Raw genomic sequence first — 16,227 nt, 5'->3', positions numbered from 1 at the left:
GCTCAGCACTCTTCTTTATATGATAGCTAACATATGAAGGAAGCAACATTTTCTTTTTCACGTATCGGGTTGTTGCACATGGAGCACTTCCCTCCTTTTTAAAATCTCTATTTGCAGTGCAGGGTCTTCTAAACTTTATAGTTTCATAAAAGATTTGTATGACAAATGGTTTATTCATTTGGTCCTACATATATGAAACCTTATTCAACAGTGCACGGGAATGTAATTTTATTGAATGATGACAGGCGGCTTGGAGATGGCACCAGAATGCAAAGATTTTTGAGGGTATGTTATGTTCACACATACATAATTTGATGCGGATTTAGGGTCTATTCACACGTACAGTATTCTGCGCAGATTTGATGCGCAGGATTTCAAGCTGTGTTCAGTCATTGAGCAGTCAAAGCAGATTAAGTTTGTGTGAATGTACCTTTAAACAATAAGGAAGGACAAAACGTGAACTGGCTACAGGTTCATGGCACCCAAGGCTCAATCGTGCACATGGACAGGAAAGAGTAGTCCACCTGGTCTGAACCAAGACCAGAACTACTATACCAAGATTTAAAGAAGCTCAAAGGTTATTGCTGTCTATGATAGGAGGGTGTGAGCTCACACAGTGCATTGCAGATTGTTGTGTATGGGGCTGCAGCAGATCGGTCAGAGTACATATGCTGACCCCTGTTCACCAAAATTGCCTTCTACCGTATAGCCATGTGAGCATAAGATCTAATCCTGTTGAGCAATTGAAGAAGGTGACTTGGTCTGTTTAATAGTATTTTCTTTAAAATCTTGTGGTTGGCCATGTGCTTGTGTATCACTCACCTGGAGAAGAGATGGCACCTGGATACACTATGAAAAGTAGGCAAGCAGACAGACATAAGGTAATACCCTGGGCATTGTTCTGCTGGGAAACCACAAAAAGGTATGCACTTTAGGCATATGGGGGAACATTTATCAAAACCTGTGCAGAGGCAAAGTTGCCCATAGCAACCAATCAGCTTTCTTCTTACATTCTTAACAAGGCCTCTGAAAAATGAAAGAAGAAATCTGATTGGTTGTTATGGGCAACTGGGCAATTTTCCTTTCCACAGGTTTTGATAAATCTCCCCCATCGTCTCTGTCATATGGCTAATAGACAACATGTTATAGCAATATGGCCTTCCTATTAGGTACACCTTGCTAGTTTCAGATTGGAGCCAATTTTGCCTTCATTCTTCATGGATTATTCTTTACAAGATGCTGAAAACTTAATTCAGAGATTTTGGTCCATATGGACATGAATACATCAGACAGTTGCTGCAGATTTGTCGCCTGCACACCCAGGATGTGAATCTCCTGTTCTACCACATCCCAAAGGGGCTCTATTGATTTGAGATCTGGTGACTGTGGTGGCCATTGCAATAAAGTGAACTCCTTTTCATGTTCAAGAAACCAGTCTGAGAAGATTGGTAAACTGTGGTCATAAAGGGATGCACATGGTCAGTAACAATACTCAAGTAGGCAGTCTCGTTTAAACAATGCTCAGTTGGTCCTAAAGGGCTAAAGTGTGCCACGAAAATGTCCCTCACCTCATTACACCACTAGCCTAAACCGTTGATACAAGGCAGGATGGAGCCATACTTAACCTCTTAACCCCTTAAGGACACATGACGTTCTCATACGTCCCCATTTCCGAGTCCTTAAGGACACATGACGTATGAGAACGTCATGTGTTTTACCGGCCCCCCGCAACCATCTGGAGCGGAGCCGGTCCCCGATGCCTGCTGAAATCGTTCAGCAGGCATCGGGGCATATCGCCCAGGGGGGTCATTATGACCCCCCATGTCGGCGATGGCCGCAGATCGCTGGACAATTCAGTCCAGCGATCTGCGGCGGATTCCGGGTCAATCGGGTCTCCAGTGACCCGGAATTATTGGCTGATCGGGGCCGTCAGAGACGGCCCCGAACAGCCAGAGCCAGCAGGGGTGAGGTGGCACTGGTGCCACCTCACGATCGCCCTGATTCGTCGGCCGGATTACCGGCCGACCAATCAGGGCGCCTGCTGCGGGTGTCACTCCCGCAACCCGCTCCGCCCCTCTTCCGGAGGACGTGAGCGGGTGCGGGACGTGCACCCCGGGTGCTGGGGACCCCGATCCCCGGCGCCCCTGTTGGGATCGGGGCCCCAGGAGCAGCGGCGGCGGCGGAGACGACGAGGGACTGACCTGTGCTGCTGGATCGTTGGAGGTGAGTGACAGCCTCCTGCTGTTGCTTAGCAACAGCTCCCAGCATGCAAAAAGGGCATGCTGGGAGCTGTAGTTATGCAACAGCAGGAGGCAGACCACCACAACTCCCAGCATGCCCTTATGGGCATGCTGGGACTTGTAGTTTTGCAACAGCTGGAGGCACATTCTTTCTATGTAAAAGTGTACCTTCAGCTGTTGTGTAACTACAACTCCCAGCTTGCACAATCAGCTAAAGTGCATGCTGGGAGTTGTAGTGGTGCATCTGGTGGTTGCATAACTACAACTCCCAGCATGCCCGTTGGCTGTCGGTGACTGCTGAGAGTTGTAGTTTTGCAACAGCTGAAGGCACACTGAGTTAAGTAGCAAACCAGTGTGTCTCCAGCTGTTGCATAACTACAATCCCCAGCATCCCCAGCCAAAGTAGTATGCCTCCAGCTGTTGCATAACTAAAACACCCAGCATGCCCTTCCGCTGTCCGTACATGCTGGGGGTTGTAGCTTTTGCAACAGCTGAAGGCACACTGGTTGCAAAACACTGAGTTTGTTACCAAACTCGGTGTTTCACAACCAGTGTGCCTCCAGCGGTTGCAAAACTACAACTCCCAGCATGCACTGATAGACCGTACATGCTGGGAGTTGTAGTTTTGCAACAGCTGGATGTCCCCCCCCCCCCCCCAATGTGAATGTACATTGTACACTCACATGGGCGGAGGATTACAGTAAGTATCCGGCTGCAAGTTTGAGGTGCGGCAAAATTTCTGCCGCAGCTCAAACTGCCAGCGAGAAACTACTGTGAACCCCCCGCCCGTGCGACTGTACCCTAAAAACACTACACTACACTTACACACAATAAAATAAAAAGTAAAAAACACTACATATACACATACCCCTACACAGCCCCCCTCCCCAATAAAAATGAAAAACGTCTAGTATGCCACTGTTTCCAAAACGGAGCCTCCAGCGGTTGCAAAACTACAACTCCCAGCATGCACTGATAGACCGTACATGCTGGGAGTTGTAGTTTTGCAACAGCTGGATGTTCCCCCCCCCCCCCCCCCCCCAATGTGAACGTACAGGGTACACTCACATGGGCGGAGGATTACAGTAAGTATCCGGCTGCAAGTTTGAGCTGCGTCAAATTTTCTGCCGTAGCTCAAACTGCCAGCGAGAAACTACTGTGAACCCCCGCCCGTGCGACTGTACCCTAAAAACACTACACTACACTAACACAAAATAAAATAAAAAGTAAAAAACACTACATATACACATACCCCTATACAACCCCCCTCCCCAATAAAAATGAAAAACGTCTGGTACGCCACTGTTTCCAAAACGGAGCCTCCAGCTGTTGCAAAACAACTACTCCCAGTATTGCCAGATAGCCGTTGACTGTCCAGGCATGCTGGGAGTTTTACAACAGCTGGAGGCACCCTGTTTGGGAATCACTGGCGTAGAATACCCCTATGTCCACCCCTATGCAAGTCCCTAATTTAGGCCTCAAATGCGCATGGCGCTCTCACTTTGGAGCCCTGTCGTATTTCAAGGCAACAGTTTAGGGACACATATGGGGTATCGCCGTACTCGGGAGAAATTGGGCTTCAAATTTTGGGGGGTATTTTCTGCTATTACCCTTTTAAAAATTGTAAAAATTTTGGGAAACCAAGCATTTTAGGTAAAAAAAATATATATTTTTTTACATATGCAAAAGTCGTGAAACACCTGTAGGGTATTAAGGTTCACATTACCCCTTGTTACGTTCCCCGAGGGGTCTAGTTTCCAAAATGGTATGCCATGTGTTTTTTTTTTTGCTGTTCTGGCACCATAGGGGCTTCCTAAATGCGGCATGCCCCCAGAGCAAAATTTGCTTTCAAAAAGCCAAATGTTACTCCTTCTCTTCTGAGACCTGTAGTGCGCCAGCAGAGCACTTTTCACCCCCATATGGGGTGTTTTCTGAATCGGGAGAAATTGGGCTTCAAATTTTGGGGGGTATTTTCCGCTATTACCCTTTTTAAAAATGTAAACATTTTGGGAAAACAAGCATTTTAGGTAAAAAAAATATATATTTTTTTACATATGCAAAAGTTGTGAAACACCTGTAGGGCATTAAGGTTCACGTTACCCCTTGTTACGTTCCCTGAGGGGTCTAGTTTCCAAAATGGTATGCCATGTGTTTTTTTTTTGCTGTCCTGGCACCATAGGGGCTTCCTAAATGCGGCATGCCCCCCAAAAACCATTTGTCGCTCCTTCCCTTCTGAGCCCTCTACTGCGCCCGCCGAACAATTAACATAGACATATGAGGTATGTGCTTACTCGAGAGAAATTGGGTTTCAAATACAAGTAAAAATTTTCTCCTTTTTATCCCTTGCAAAAATTCAAAAATTGGGTCTACAAGAACATGCGAGTGTAAAAAATGAAGATTTTGAATTTTCTCCTTCACTTTGCTACTATTCCTGTGAAACACCTAAAGGGTTAATACACTTACTGAATGTTTTTTTGAATACTTTAATGGGTGTAGTTTTTATAATGGGGTCATTTATGGGGTATTTATAATATGAAGACCCTTCAAATCCACTTCAAAACTGAACTGGTCCCTGAAAAATAGTGAGTTTGAAAATTTTGTGAAAAATGTCAAAATTGCTGCTGAACTTTGAAGCCCTATGGTGTCTTCCAAAAGTAAAAACTCATAAATTTTATAATGCAAACATAAAGTAGACATATTGTATATGTGAACCCAACAAAAATATATTTTGAATATCCATTTTCCTTACAAGCAGAGAGCTTCAAAGTTAGAAAAATGCTAAATTTTCATTTTTTTCATCAAATTTGGGGATTTTTCACCAAGAAAGGATGCAAGTTACCATAAAATTTTACCACTTAGTTAAAGTAGAATATGTCACGAAAAAACAATCTCGGAATCAGAATGATAACTAAAAGCATCCCAGAGTTATTAATGTTTAAAGTGACAGTGGTCAGAATTGCATAAAACGCTCCGGTCCTTAAGGTATAAAATGGCTCGGTCCTTAAGGGGTTAAAGTGCAACTGTCACAAATTTGAACCCCCATAAACTAATCACAGGGTAACAAAGTTCTTTAGAATTACTCTCCAGGTATACCTTTTACTGCTTTCTAGCAGCTTTTATCAGGCTAATAAATGCTTTATAAGACAGCCAGCAACAGTCGGATAGGCGTGGCTATGGCCTGCGGCCGCCACGCCTACCTCCTGTATATTATCGCTAGGACTGCTGTGTGATTGGTCCCAGCACATAGGCCCCGTTAGTTTCCTTTATCTGTGGCGGCGAACATACAAATGTATAAGTAAAACAAGTGCCCATTCTCCTATTCGGTTACAGTGCCCTCACAGGGGGTTAGTTTGCATAGCAAGCAGCAGAGCATTACGCTGCGCACTGGGGCCGGGAGGGAGCGCTTGCTATGAAAACTAGCCGCCCTAATTCTCCTATTCGGTTACAGTGCCGTCACAGCTGGTTAGTTTGCATAGCAAGTGGCAGAGCATTATGCTGCGCACTGGGGTGAATGCTTGCTATGAAAACTAGCCGCCCACAGCGCCGGGCATACTGGGGCCATCAGGAAAGAGCGTTTTCGGCCCGCAGCACCAGCAGACAGTTTTCTTCACATCACCGGCGCTGCGGGCGGCTAGTTTTCATAGCAAGCGCTCGCTCCCGCCCCAGTGCGCAGCGTAATGCTCTGCTGATTGCTATGCAAACTAACCCCCTGTGAGGGCACTGTAACCTAATAGGAGAACGGGCACTTGTTTTACTTCTACATTTGAATGTTTGCTGCCACAGATAAGGATAATAAAGGGGCCTATGTGCTGGGACCAATCACACAGCGGTCCTAGCGATGACATACAGGGGATAGGCGTGGAGGCTGCGGGCCATAGCCACGCCTATCCGACTAATGCTGGCTGTCTTATAAAGCAATTTTTGGCCTGATAAAAGCTGATAGAAAGCAGTAAAAGGTATACCTGGAGAGTAATTCTAAAGAACTTTGTTACCCTGCGATTAGTTTATGGGGGTACAAATTTGTCACAGTTGCATTTTAAGGACCCAGACCATTTTCACCTTAATCTGTTCAGGAACCATGACGTAACGTTATGTCATGAGTCTGCTCCCGATCTATAACGCGGGGCCACAGCCGTCATAGCGGGTCGGGCCTGGCCTCTGACAACGGCCGGGACCCGTGGCTAATAGCGCGTGGCATTGATCACGGTGCCGCGCTTTTAACCCTGGAGGATCCCTACCTGCCTACTCGCTGTCCGATCGCCGAATGACTGCTCAGTGCCTGAGATCCAGGCATGAACAGTCAAGCGGCAGAATCATCGATCACTGGTTTCCTATGAGAAAGCATTGAACAATGATAAAGATCAGTGTGTGCAGTGTTATAGGTCCCTATGGGAGCTATAACACTGGAAAAAAAAATGAATAAATATCATATAACCCCTCCCCTATTAAAAGTTTGAATCACCCCCCTTTTCCCATAAAAAAAAAAACAGTGTAAATAAAAATAAACATATATGGTATCGCCGCGTGCGGAAATGTCCGAATTATAAAAATATATCGTTAATTAAACTGCACGGTCAATGGCGTATGCGCAAAAAAATTCCAAAGTCCAAAATAGTGCATTTTTGGTCACTTTATTTCCACGAAAATGAATAAAAAGTGATCAATAAGTCCTATCAATGCGAAAATGATACCGCTAAAAACTTCAGATGACGGTGCAAAAAATGAGCCCTCATACCACCCTTTTCTTGGTGAAAAATTCCAAAATTAGCCAGAAAATAAATAAACTTTAACTCTCCTACGTTCCCCTGTTGCTCCGGAACCGGCCTCACGGTCCTCTTGCTGTTTCTGGGGATGGGAACGTCACCGGCCGCAGCCCTGTCCCGCCTCGGCCGGTGATAGGCTGAGCGCACTGTCATGTAAGAAGACGGCTGGTGGTAAGTGATTATTCGGAAACAAAAATCCATATGTAAAGATAAGTTTATACAAATCATGAATTGTGTTGGAGGAACTGTGGCAAAGAAATGGCACATGTTAAAGTGAAATTGTCACTTCCAAAATTATTACTATACAGCCAATATTGTTACATACTCTGTATTAACCCCTTAAGGACCAGGCCCATTTTGGCCTGAAAGAGTACCTCTCATTAACTTGATACATTCTATAATCCTCCCAGTTCACTGCCCCCATCATGATAAACCACCTCCTGCCTTTATTTTTATTATTTTTTAGTTTTCTGCCTTGATATTGCTCTGTATTTTCTGCTCAGTCTCAGTCAGATTCACAGACTGGGAAGAGGCGTCCCAAGCAGGTGGGGCATCATCTGAAGCCATACAGGGGAGAACTTCCTCCCTCACTCTGCTACACACAGCCCAAAGCAGTCCAGTGTGAGATGAGCTATGATTGGCTAAGGCACACACCCCTGTACAAAAGATGTGGGGGAAATGTGCTCTGGTCAATTAGGGAGACACATAGTGGCAGCTTTTTTAAACACAAATAAAACATAGAAAACTTTATTTTTTTTAGACAAAGTATGTTAGAAATATTTTTTATTTACCATAAGGAATTCAATAGCAAAAATTAGTTTTAATGAGAGTGCCCATTTAAGGACCAAACCAATTTTATTTTTACATTTTTGTTTTTTCTCCTTACCTTCTAAAAATCATGACTTTTATATTTTCATACACAGACCAATATGAGGGCTTGTTTTTTGCATCATCAATTTTACTTTGTAATGACATAACTAATTTTACCATAAAATGTACGACACAACCAAACAAATATTATTTATGTGGGGAAAAATAAATAAATAATAAAAACCCCGCAATTTATGAAATTTTAGATGTCCTTTTTACCTTAAAGTGTATAAAAAAAATAAGTTTTCTTTATTCTGTGGGTCATTATGATTAAAATGATACCTATATTATATGCTTTTCTATTATTGTACCGCTTTCAAAATTGTACTGCTTTTAAAAAATCTCAAACTATTTAAAATAAATTAGTATGTTTAAAATTGCCCTATTTTGACCACCTATAACTTTCAGATTTTTCTATATATGGGGCTGTATGAGGGCTAATTTTTTACGCCGTGATCTGTAGTTTTTATCAGTACCACTTTTGTTTATATTTTACTTTTATATCACTTTATTATTTGTTTGGGGAATAAAATGTGACAAAAAAGCAGCAATTTTTTTTAAATGGGCACTGTCACCAACTTTATTTTTTGATATGTTGTAGTACTTATGTACTACAACATATCTCTAATATACTTTTATTATAATTTTTTTTCATTAAAAAGGTTTATCATATATACTCGAGTATAAGCCGATGTTTTCAGCACGATTTTTCATGCTGAAAACACCCCCCTCGGCTTATACTCGAGTGAACTCTCCACCCGCAGTGGTCTTCAACCTGCGGACCTCCAGAGGTTTCAAAACTACAACTCCCAGCAAGCCCGGGCAGCCATCGGCTGTCCGGGCTTGCTGGGAGTTGTAGTTTTGAAACCTCTGGAGGTCCGCAGGTTGAAGACCACTGCGGCCTTCGACATCATCCAGCCCCCTCTCACCCCCATTAGTTCTGTACAGTACTCACCTCCGCTCGGCGCTGGTCCGGTGCTGCAGGACTGTCCGGTGAGGAGGTCGTCCGGTGGGATAGTGGTTCCGGGCTGCTATCTTCACCGGGGAGGCCTCTTCTAAGCGCTTCGGGCCTGGCCCCAGAATAGTCACGTTGCCTTGACGACGACGCAGAGGTACGTTCATTACCAACGTCCTGCTGCGCCAACGTCCTGCTGCGTCAATGTAAAAGATCAGTATGTGCAGTGTTATAGGTCCCTATGGGAGCTATAACACTGCAAAAAAAAGTGAAAAAAGATCATTTAACCCCCCCCCCCCCTAATAAAAGTTTGAATCACTCCCCTTCTCCCATTTAAAAAACAAAATTGTGTAAATAAAAACAAACATGTGGTATTACCGTGTGCGGAAATGTCCGAATTATAAAAATATATAGTTAGTTAAACCGTACGGTCAATGGCGTACGCGCAAAGAAATTCCAAAGTCCAAAATAGTGCATTTTTGGTCTCTTTTGATATCATGAAAAAATTTATAAAAAGTGATTAATAAGTCCTATCAATGCAAAAATGGTACTGCTAAAAACTTCAGATGACGGCACAAAAAATGAGCCCTCATACCGCCCCATACACGGAAAAATAAAAAAGTTTTATAGGGGTCAGAAGATGACAATTTTAAACGTATACATTTTCCTGCATGTAGTTCTGGAAAAAAATCATAAGTCTGACAAAATCAAACCTATATAACTAGGGTATCATTTTAATCGTATGGACCTACAGAATAAAGGGAAGGTGTAATTTATTCCGAAAAATGTACTGTGTAGAAACGGAAGCCCCCAAAAGTTACAAAATGTTTTTTTTTTTTCCAATTTTGTCTCACAATGAATTTGTTTTACGTTTCGCCGTATATTTTTGGGTAAAATGACTGACATCATTACAAAGTAGAATTGGTGGTGCAAAAAATTAGCCATCATATGGATTTTTAGGTGCAAAATTGAGAGTTATGATTTTTTAAAGGTAAGGAGGAAAAAACGAAAACGCAAAAACGGAAAAACCCCGGGTCCTTAAGGGGTTAAACCATTTTAATGTAAGTTTTTGTGTAGCACTTTATTTTACTCAGATTAAAGAGCACCTGTCACCAAACTAAAACTTTTAATATATTGCTTCTTATGTAATTATAAGACACTTTGCTATTTACTTTCTGTTAAAAATCTCAACCTTTATGTTTTTAATGTGATTGAAAAAACGGCCACTATGTGGCTCTTTTCTGTTCCACGTCGCAAGTCAAACAGTTAATTTGGTCTCCTCCCGGCCTTGCAAGAGACCAAACTCTGGAAACACACTTTCTCCGGCCAGGAGCTCACACAATGTGAGCAAGGGAAAAGGTAGATAAAGAGATTTTTAAAGCTTGGAAAAAAAATTGAAGGGCAGGAGGGGTGGTAGGAGTAGTAAGGGAATATAATCTGAGTTAGTTTAGAAAATGTGGTTTGATGACAGGTACTCTTTAATCCCTTAAAGGGGTACTCCAGCGCTGGAGTGTTTTTGTAGTATGTTGTGTATGTGGTTATCCTTCATTTATGTGCTGTTTTCGTTTTGGGTATGCCTTACAGTTTCTGTGCAATCTTACCTTTTCTCATTGGTAGAAGTATTGTAGTTTTACAGTTTTAGCCTTGCTCACGACGCCGTTTTTTCTCCGTTTGGCAGCCATATTGCCTTTGTGACCTCACACTTTGCATCCTCTGGGTCTCCTCCTTGCCGCCCCCCTTGTTTGAATATTCATCGCGTTTTCCTTAGTTCCTCCTTGTTGGGTTGTGCCTTTCTATGTTTCGAGGCTCCTCATTTGTTGTTTCCTGTCCAATCGTCTGTATTAGTGTCATGTGATGGGCGTCTCTTCTCCTCCGTGATGCTTCGCTGTAACTGTGATGTTTGGTTGCACCACAGCGCTGCCGACGTCATGTTTTCACTTTGCGCATGCGCTTAATGTTCGGCTATAATATTTGTAAATTATCTAGTTGGCTTCAGCTGTTTCTGCAGATGTTTATTCGCTCGCGTTTTAGTGTTGCTGCTGGAAAGGTGAATGGCCATTGTAGCTGGAACGCAAGCGCAAACAGGTTAGGCTGTACGCAAGGTCCCACACACATGCACACTGGGAAAGGGAAAACAAAAGGGCGGATTCGGGGTGGGGAAAACATGGTAAGCAGAAGGCAGGGCGGCAACAAAAGCATAGGGAAGGGAGGGAAATAAAGGGAAGCCCAGCCCAACAAAGCATAATAACGCCACCTACAATAGCACCCAAAACACGTGATGTGCCCGCAAACGCTCATGGGAAAGGAAGTTTACTCACGCAAAAACACCGGAAGAAGGGGAGAATGTACAACTCAGGTGTAACGTGAAAATAAACGCATTAGACACGCAAACACAGCGCAACACGTCAGGCAACTGTAGGGTAAGTAAAACAGGCAGTAAAACTTATGCCCTATTAGGTTGAAAAAAAAAACATAACGCCGGAGTACCCCTTTAAGTACTCAGGGCGTACCTGTACGTCCTGAGTCCGCTCCCATTCTATAACGTAACTGGTCGGGCCTGGCCTCTAACAACGTCCGGGACCCGTGGCTAATAGCGCGCGGCACTGATCACAGTGCAGCGGGCTATTCACCCTCTAGACGCGGTGTTCAAAGTTGATTGCCACATCTAAAGTGAAACTAAACTAATGCCGATTAGCACAGGGGGCTGTGGTGAAATCGTGGCGTCCCAAACAGCTGTAGGACACAAGGATGGTCCGCTTACCTGCCTCCTGGTGTCTGATCCCCAAATGACTGCTCAGTGCCTGAGATCCAGGCATGAGTAGTCAAGAGGCAGAATCATCGATCACTCGTTTCCTATGAGAAACCATTGAACAATGTAAAAGATCAGTGTGTGCAGTGTTATAGGTCCCTATGTGAGCTATAACACTGCAAAAAAAAAAGTTAATAAAGATCGTTTAACCCCTTCGCTAATAAGTTTAAATCAACCCCCTTTTCCCATAAAAAAAAGTGTAAATGAAAATAAACATACCGTATGTGCTATTGCCGCGTGCAGAAAGGTCTGAATAATTAAATTAAATCCTTAATTAAACCGCACGGTCAATGGCGTACGCACAAACAAATTCCAAAGTCCAAAATAGTGTATTTTTGGTAACTTTTTATATCATGAAAAAATGAATCAATACAAAAATGGTACCGCTAAAAACTTCAGATCACGGCGCAAAAAAGGAGCCCTCATACCTCCCCATACGCGGAAAAACAAGGAACGTAACAAGGGGTATAGTGAGCCTTAACACCCCACAGGTGTTTAATGAAAATTCTTCAAAGTTGGATGGAAAAATGAAAAAAAAAATTTTTTCACTAAAATGCTGGTGTTACCCTAAATTTTTCATTTTCACAAAGGAATATAGGGAAAAACAAAACAAAATTTGTATTGTAACCCATTTCTTCTGAGTAAGAACATACCCCATATGTGGATGTAAAGTGCTCTGCGGGCGAACTGCAATGCTCAGAAGAGAAGGATCGCTATTGGGCTTTTGAACAGAAAATTTGTCCAAAATTGAAGGCCACGTGTGTTTACAAAGCCCTCATAGTGCCAGAATAATGGACCCCCCACATGTGACCCCATTTTGCAAACTACACCCCTTAGGGAATGTAATAAGGGGTACAGTGAGCATTTACACCCCACAGGTGTCTGACAGATTTTTGGAACAGATGTAATTTTTCTTTTGCACAGCCCACTGTTCCAAATATCTGTCAAACGGCAGTGGGGTGTAAATACTCACTGCACCCCTTATTAAATTCTGTGAGGGGTGTAGTTTCCAAAATGGGGTCACATGTGGGTGGTCCACTGTTCTGGCACCACTGGGGGGCTTTGTAAACGAACATGGCCCCTGATTTCCATTCCAAACAAATTTTCTTTCCAAAAACTCAGTGGCACTCCTCTTCTGAGCATTGTAGTGCGCCAGCAGAGCACTTGACATCCACACATGGGGTATTTCTATACTCAGAAGAGATGGGGTTACAAATTTGGAGGGGCATTTTCTCCTATTACCCTTTGTAAAAATGTAAAATTTTAGGTAAAACCAGCATTTTAGTGAATTTTTTTTGTTTTTCATTTACACATCCAACTTTAACAAAAAGTCAACACCTGTGAAGTGTTAAGGCTCACTGTACCCCTTGTTACGTTCCTTGAGGCGTGTAGTTTCCAAAATAGTATGCCATGTTTTTTTGTTTTTTTTTGCTGTTCTGGCAGCATAGGTAGGGGCTTCCTAAATATGACATCCCCCCCCGAACCATTTCTGCAAAATTTGCTTTCCAAAAGCCAAATGTGACTCCTTCTCTTCTGAGCATTGTAGTGCGCCAGCAGAGCACTTGACGTCCACACATGGGATATTTCCATACTTAGAAAAGTTGGGGTTACACATTTTGGGGGGCATTTTCTCCTATTACCCCTTGTAAAAATTTAAAATTCTGGGGAAAACCAGCATTTTAGTGGGAAAAAAAATAAAAATCATTTACACATCCAACTTTAACACCCCACAGGTGTTTGAAGACTTTTCGTTAAAGCTCACTGTACCCCTTGTTATGTTCCTTGAGGGGTGTAGTATTATTTTCATTATTTTTTTTTTTGCTGTTCTGGCACCATAGGGGCTTCTTAAATGTGAGATGCCCCCCAAAAACCATTTCAGTAAAATTAATTCTCCAAAATCCCAGTGTCGCTCCTTCCCTTCTGAGCCCCCTAGTGCACCCGTCGAACACTTGACATATACATATGAGGAATTTCCTTACTCGAGAGAAATTGGCCGCCAAGAGTTACAAAATTGAGTTTTTCTTCAATTTTGTCGCGCAATGATTTTTTTTTCTGTTTTGCTGTAGATTTTTGGGTAAAATGACTGATGTCATTACAAGTATGAGTAAGGCTAGGTTACCTACCTGAAACAAGTTACTTTTATCCTGTTACTGTTGGTGCCTAAATAAAGTCTTGAAACCGCACGAGGTCTGTGCTGGATTTATCCTTTCTGCATCTATTCCTGCCGGTATTGGGTTGCACCTATCTGGACACTGACGTTTGGCGTCTCTGGGGTGAGCTGTTGAACTCTGCTGCTCTGTTTCCAAAGTAGAATTGGTGGCGCAAAAAATAAGCCATCATGGATTTTTTGGTGCAGAATTGTAAGAATTATGATTTTTTAAAGGTAAGGAGGAAAAAACTAAAGTGCAAAAATGGAAAAACCCTGAGTCCTTAAGGGGTTAAGGAAGATTGCTGAAGTAATGGTGGTATCTGAAGCTGTGGTATAAGAAGACTGTATTGATCTTCTCTCTGAACCTTCACACTGTGATCTGGTAGGTACAAGCAAAATAACCTCATCCTCTAACCAGTGAAGCAGCCCAGAGTGTCTCCCATACATGCCGGATTATAGATGGGCTACTAGATGGGTTGTGGCATAGGTTGCTAAGAATAGCATGGGTTGTGGCATAGGCTGCTAAGAGTGGCATAGGCTTCTATCCGCAGCCAGGGACCTGCCGGTAATGGCGGACATCAAGTATCGCACTGATGTGCGCCACTAACCCCTCAGAGCCCGCGATCAATGCAGATTATGGCATCTGCGGCAGTGTGGTCGTTAAATGGATGATCGGATTGCACGCGGCACTGCCGCGGGGATCAGTTTGTCGACAATGGCGTACGGAGGTCCCCTCATCTGCATCTGTCCATCTCCAGGGGTCTTCTGCTCTGGTCTGTGATCGAGCAGTCCAGAAAAGATTGCCAATAATACTGATCAGTGCTATGCCTATGCATAGCACTGAACAGTATCATCAACCAAATGATTGCTATCAATAGTCCCCTATTAACCCCTTAAGGACACAGGGTGTACACGTACGCCCTGACGTCCTAGTTCTTAAGGACACAGGGTGTACCTGTATGCCCGTGGGAACTCCGTTCCCCGCCAGGTGGGGTCCGGACCGGAATGCCTGCTGAAATCATACAGCAGGCACCCCCTGCAAACCCCTGGGGCGTCCTGAGAACCCCCCCCCCCCCATGTTGGAGATCGCTGCATATCACATCAATTCAGATCGGCGATTTGCAGCGATTCCGGGTCAATCGGGTCTCCGGAGAACCGGGAAAAAAAGGGTGATAGGTAGTCCAAGACAGCACCTATCATCCTTTAGCAGCAGGAGTGAGGTGGCCACCTCAGGATCATCCTGATTTGTCGGCTGGTAACGGAATCAGGACTCCTGCTGTGGGGGTGTTCCTAACGGCACCTGCTCCGCTTCTGTTTCGGAGGGTGAGAGTGGGTTCCGGGAGTATGTACCTGAGGATGGGGCCCCCGATCCCCGGCATCGGCGGTAGGATCGGGGCCCCAGGAGCGTAGGCGGCAGCAGGAGGATCCGGCATGCGCAGCAATAGGAGGAAAGGCTGGCCTCCTACTGTTGCTTAGCAACAGCAGAAGGCACAATTACAGCTCCCAGCATGCCCTTTGATAGTTTGTGCATGCTGGGGGTTATAGTTATGCAACAGCTGGAGGCACATTTTTTCTATGAAAATGTGTACCTCCAGCTGTTGCATAACTACAACTCCCAGCATGCACAAACTACCAAAGGACATGCTGGGGGTTGCAGTAGTGTGCCTCCAGCTGATGCATAACTACAAGTCCCTGCATGCCCTTTGGCTCTAAGTTCGTGCTGAAAGTTGTAGTTTTGCAACAGCTGAAGGCACACTGGTTGTGAAACACAGTTTGTTACCTAACTCAGTGTTTCGCAACCAGTGTGCCTTCAGCTGTTGAAAACTACAACTCCCAGCATGCACGGACAGCCAAAGTGCATGCTGGGAGTTGTAGTTTTGCAACAGCTGGAGGTTTGGACCCCCCATGTGAATGTACAGGGGGTTTACATTGAGTTTCTCGCTGAAAGTTTGAGCAGCAAATTTTCCGCTGCAGCTCAAACTCACTGTAAACCCCCACCTGTGTGAGTGTACCCCAAAAACACTATAAAAAAAAATAAAAACTGGTACGTCACTGTTTCCAAGACTGAGCCTCCAGCTCCTAGTATTACCGGACAGCCATTGACTGTCCAGGCATGCTGGGAGTTTGCAACAGCTGGAGGCACCCTGTTTGGGAAACACTGCCGTCTACTCCAGCATGTTGTTATTGTAAAACATTTTTACACTAACATGCTGGTGTTGCCCCATACTTTTCATTTGCACAAGAGGTAAAAGGGAAAACAGATCCCCCAAATTTATACTGCAATTTGTCCTGGGTACGGAATTGCCCCATATGTCGATGTAAAATGCTCTGCGGGCGCTCATTATGTGGTTTAATTAACCATATATTTTTATATTTCTGACATTTATGCACACGGCGATACCACGTTTGTTTGTTTTTTTACACACTTTTTTTTAAATGGG

The 16,227-nt window shown here is 43.9% G+C and overlaps 1 protein-coding gene and 1 long non-coding RNA gene across 3 annotated transcripts in view; one reads left to right on the top strand and one right to left on the bottom strand.

Moving 5' to 3' along the window:
- Nucleotides 1-1,016, bottom strand: part of LOC130275538 (uncharacterized) — a 38,123-nt gene extending 37,107 nt beyond the window's left edge. The window contains exon 1 of the long non-coding RNA XR_008844825.1: nt 823-1,016. This is a non-coding gene — a long non-coding RNA (uncharacterized LOC130275538). The remainder of the gene's footprint in view (nt 1-822) is intronic.
- LOC130275528 (guanine nucleotide-binding protein G(q) subunit alpha) overlaps nt 1-16,227 on the top strand; it is a 108,965-nt gene that overhangs the window by 51,377 nt on the left and 41,361 nt on the right. The window lies entirely within an intron of this gene.

Source organism: Hyla sarda, chromosome 1, assembly GCF_029499605.1.
Source record: "Hyla sarda isolate aHylSar1 chromosome 1, aHylSar1.hap1, whole genome shotgun sequence".
Taxonomy (NCBI): domain Eukaryota; kingdom Metazoa; phylum Chordata; class Amphibia; order Anura; family Hylidae; genus Hyla; species Hyla sarda.
The sequence above is the reverse complement of the archived record's forward strand: the minus strand, read 5'-3'. Positions and strand labels throughout refer to the sequence as shown.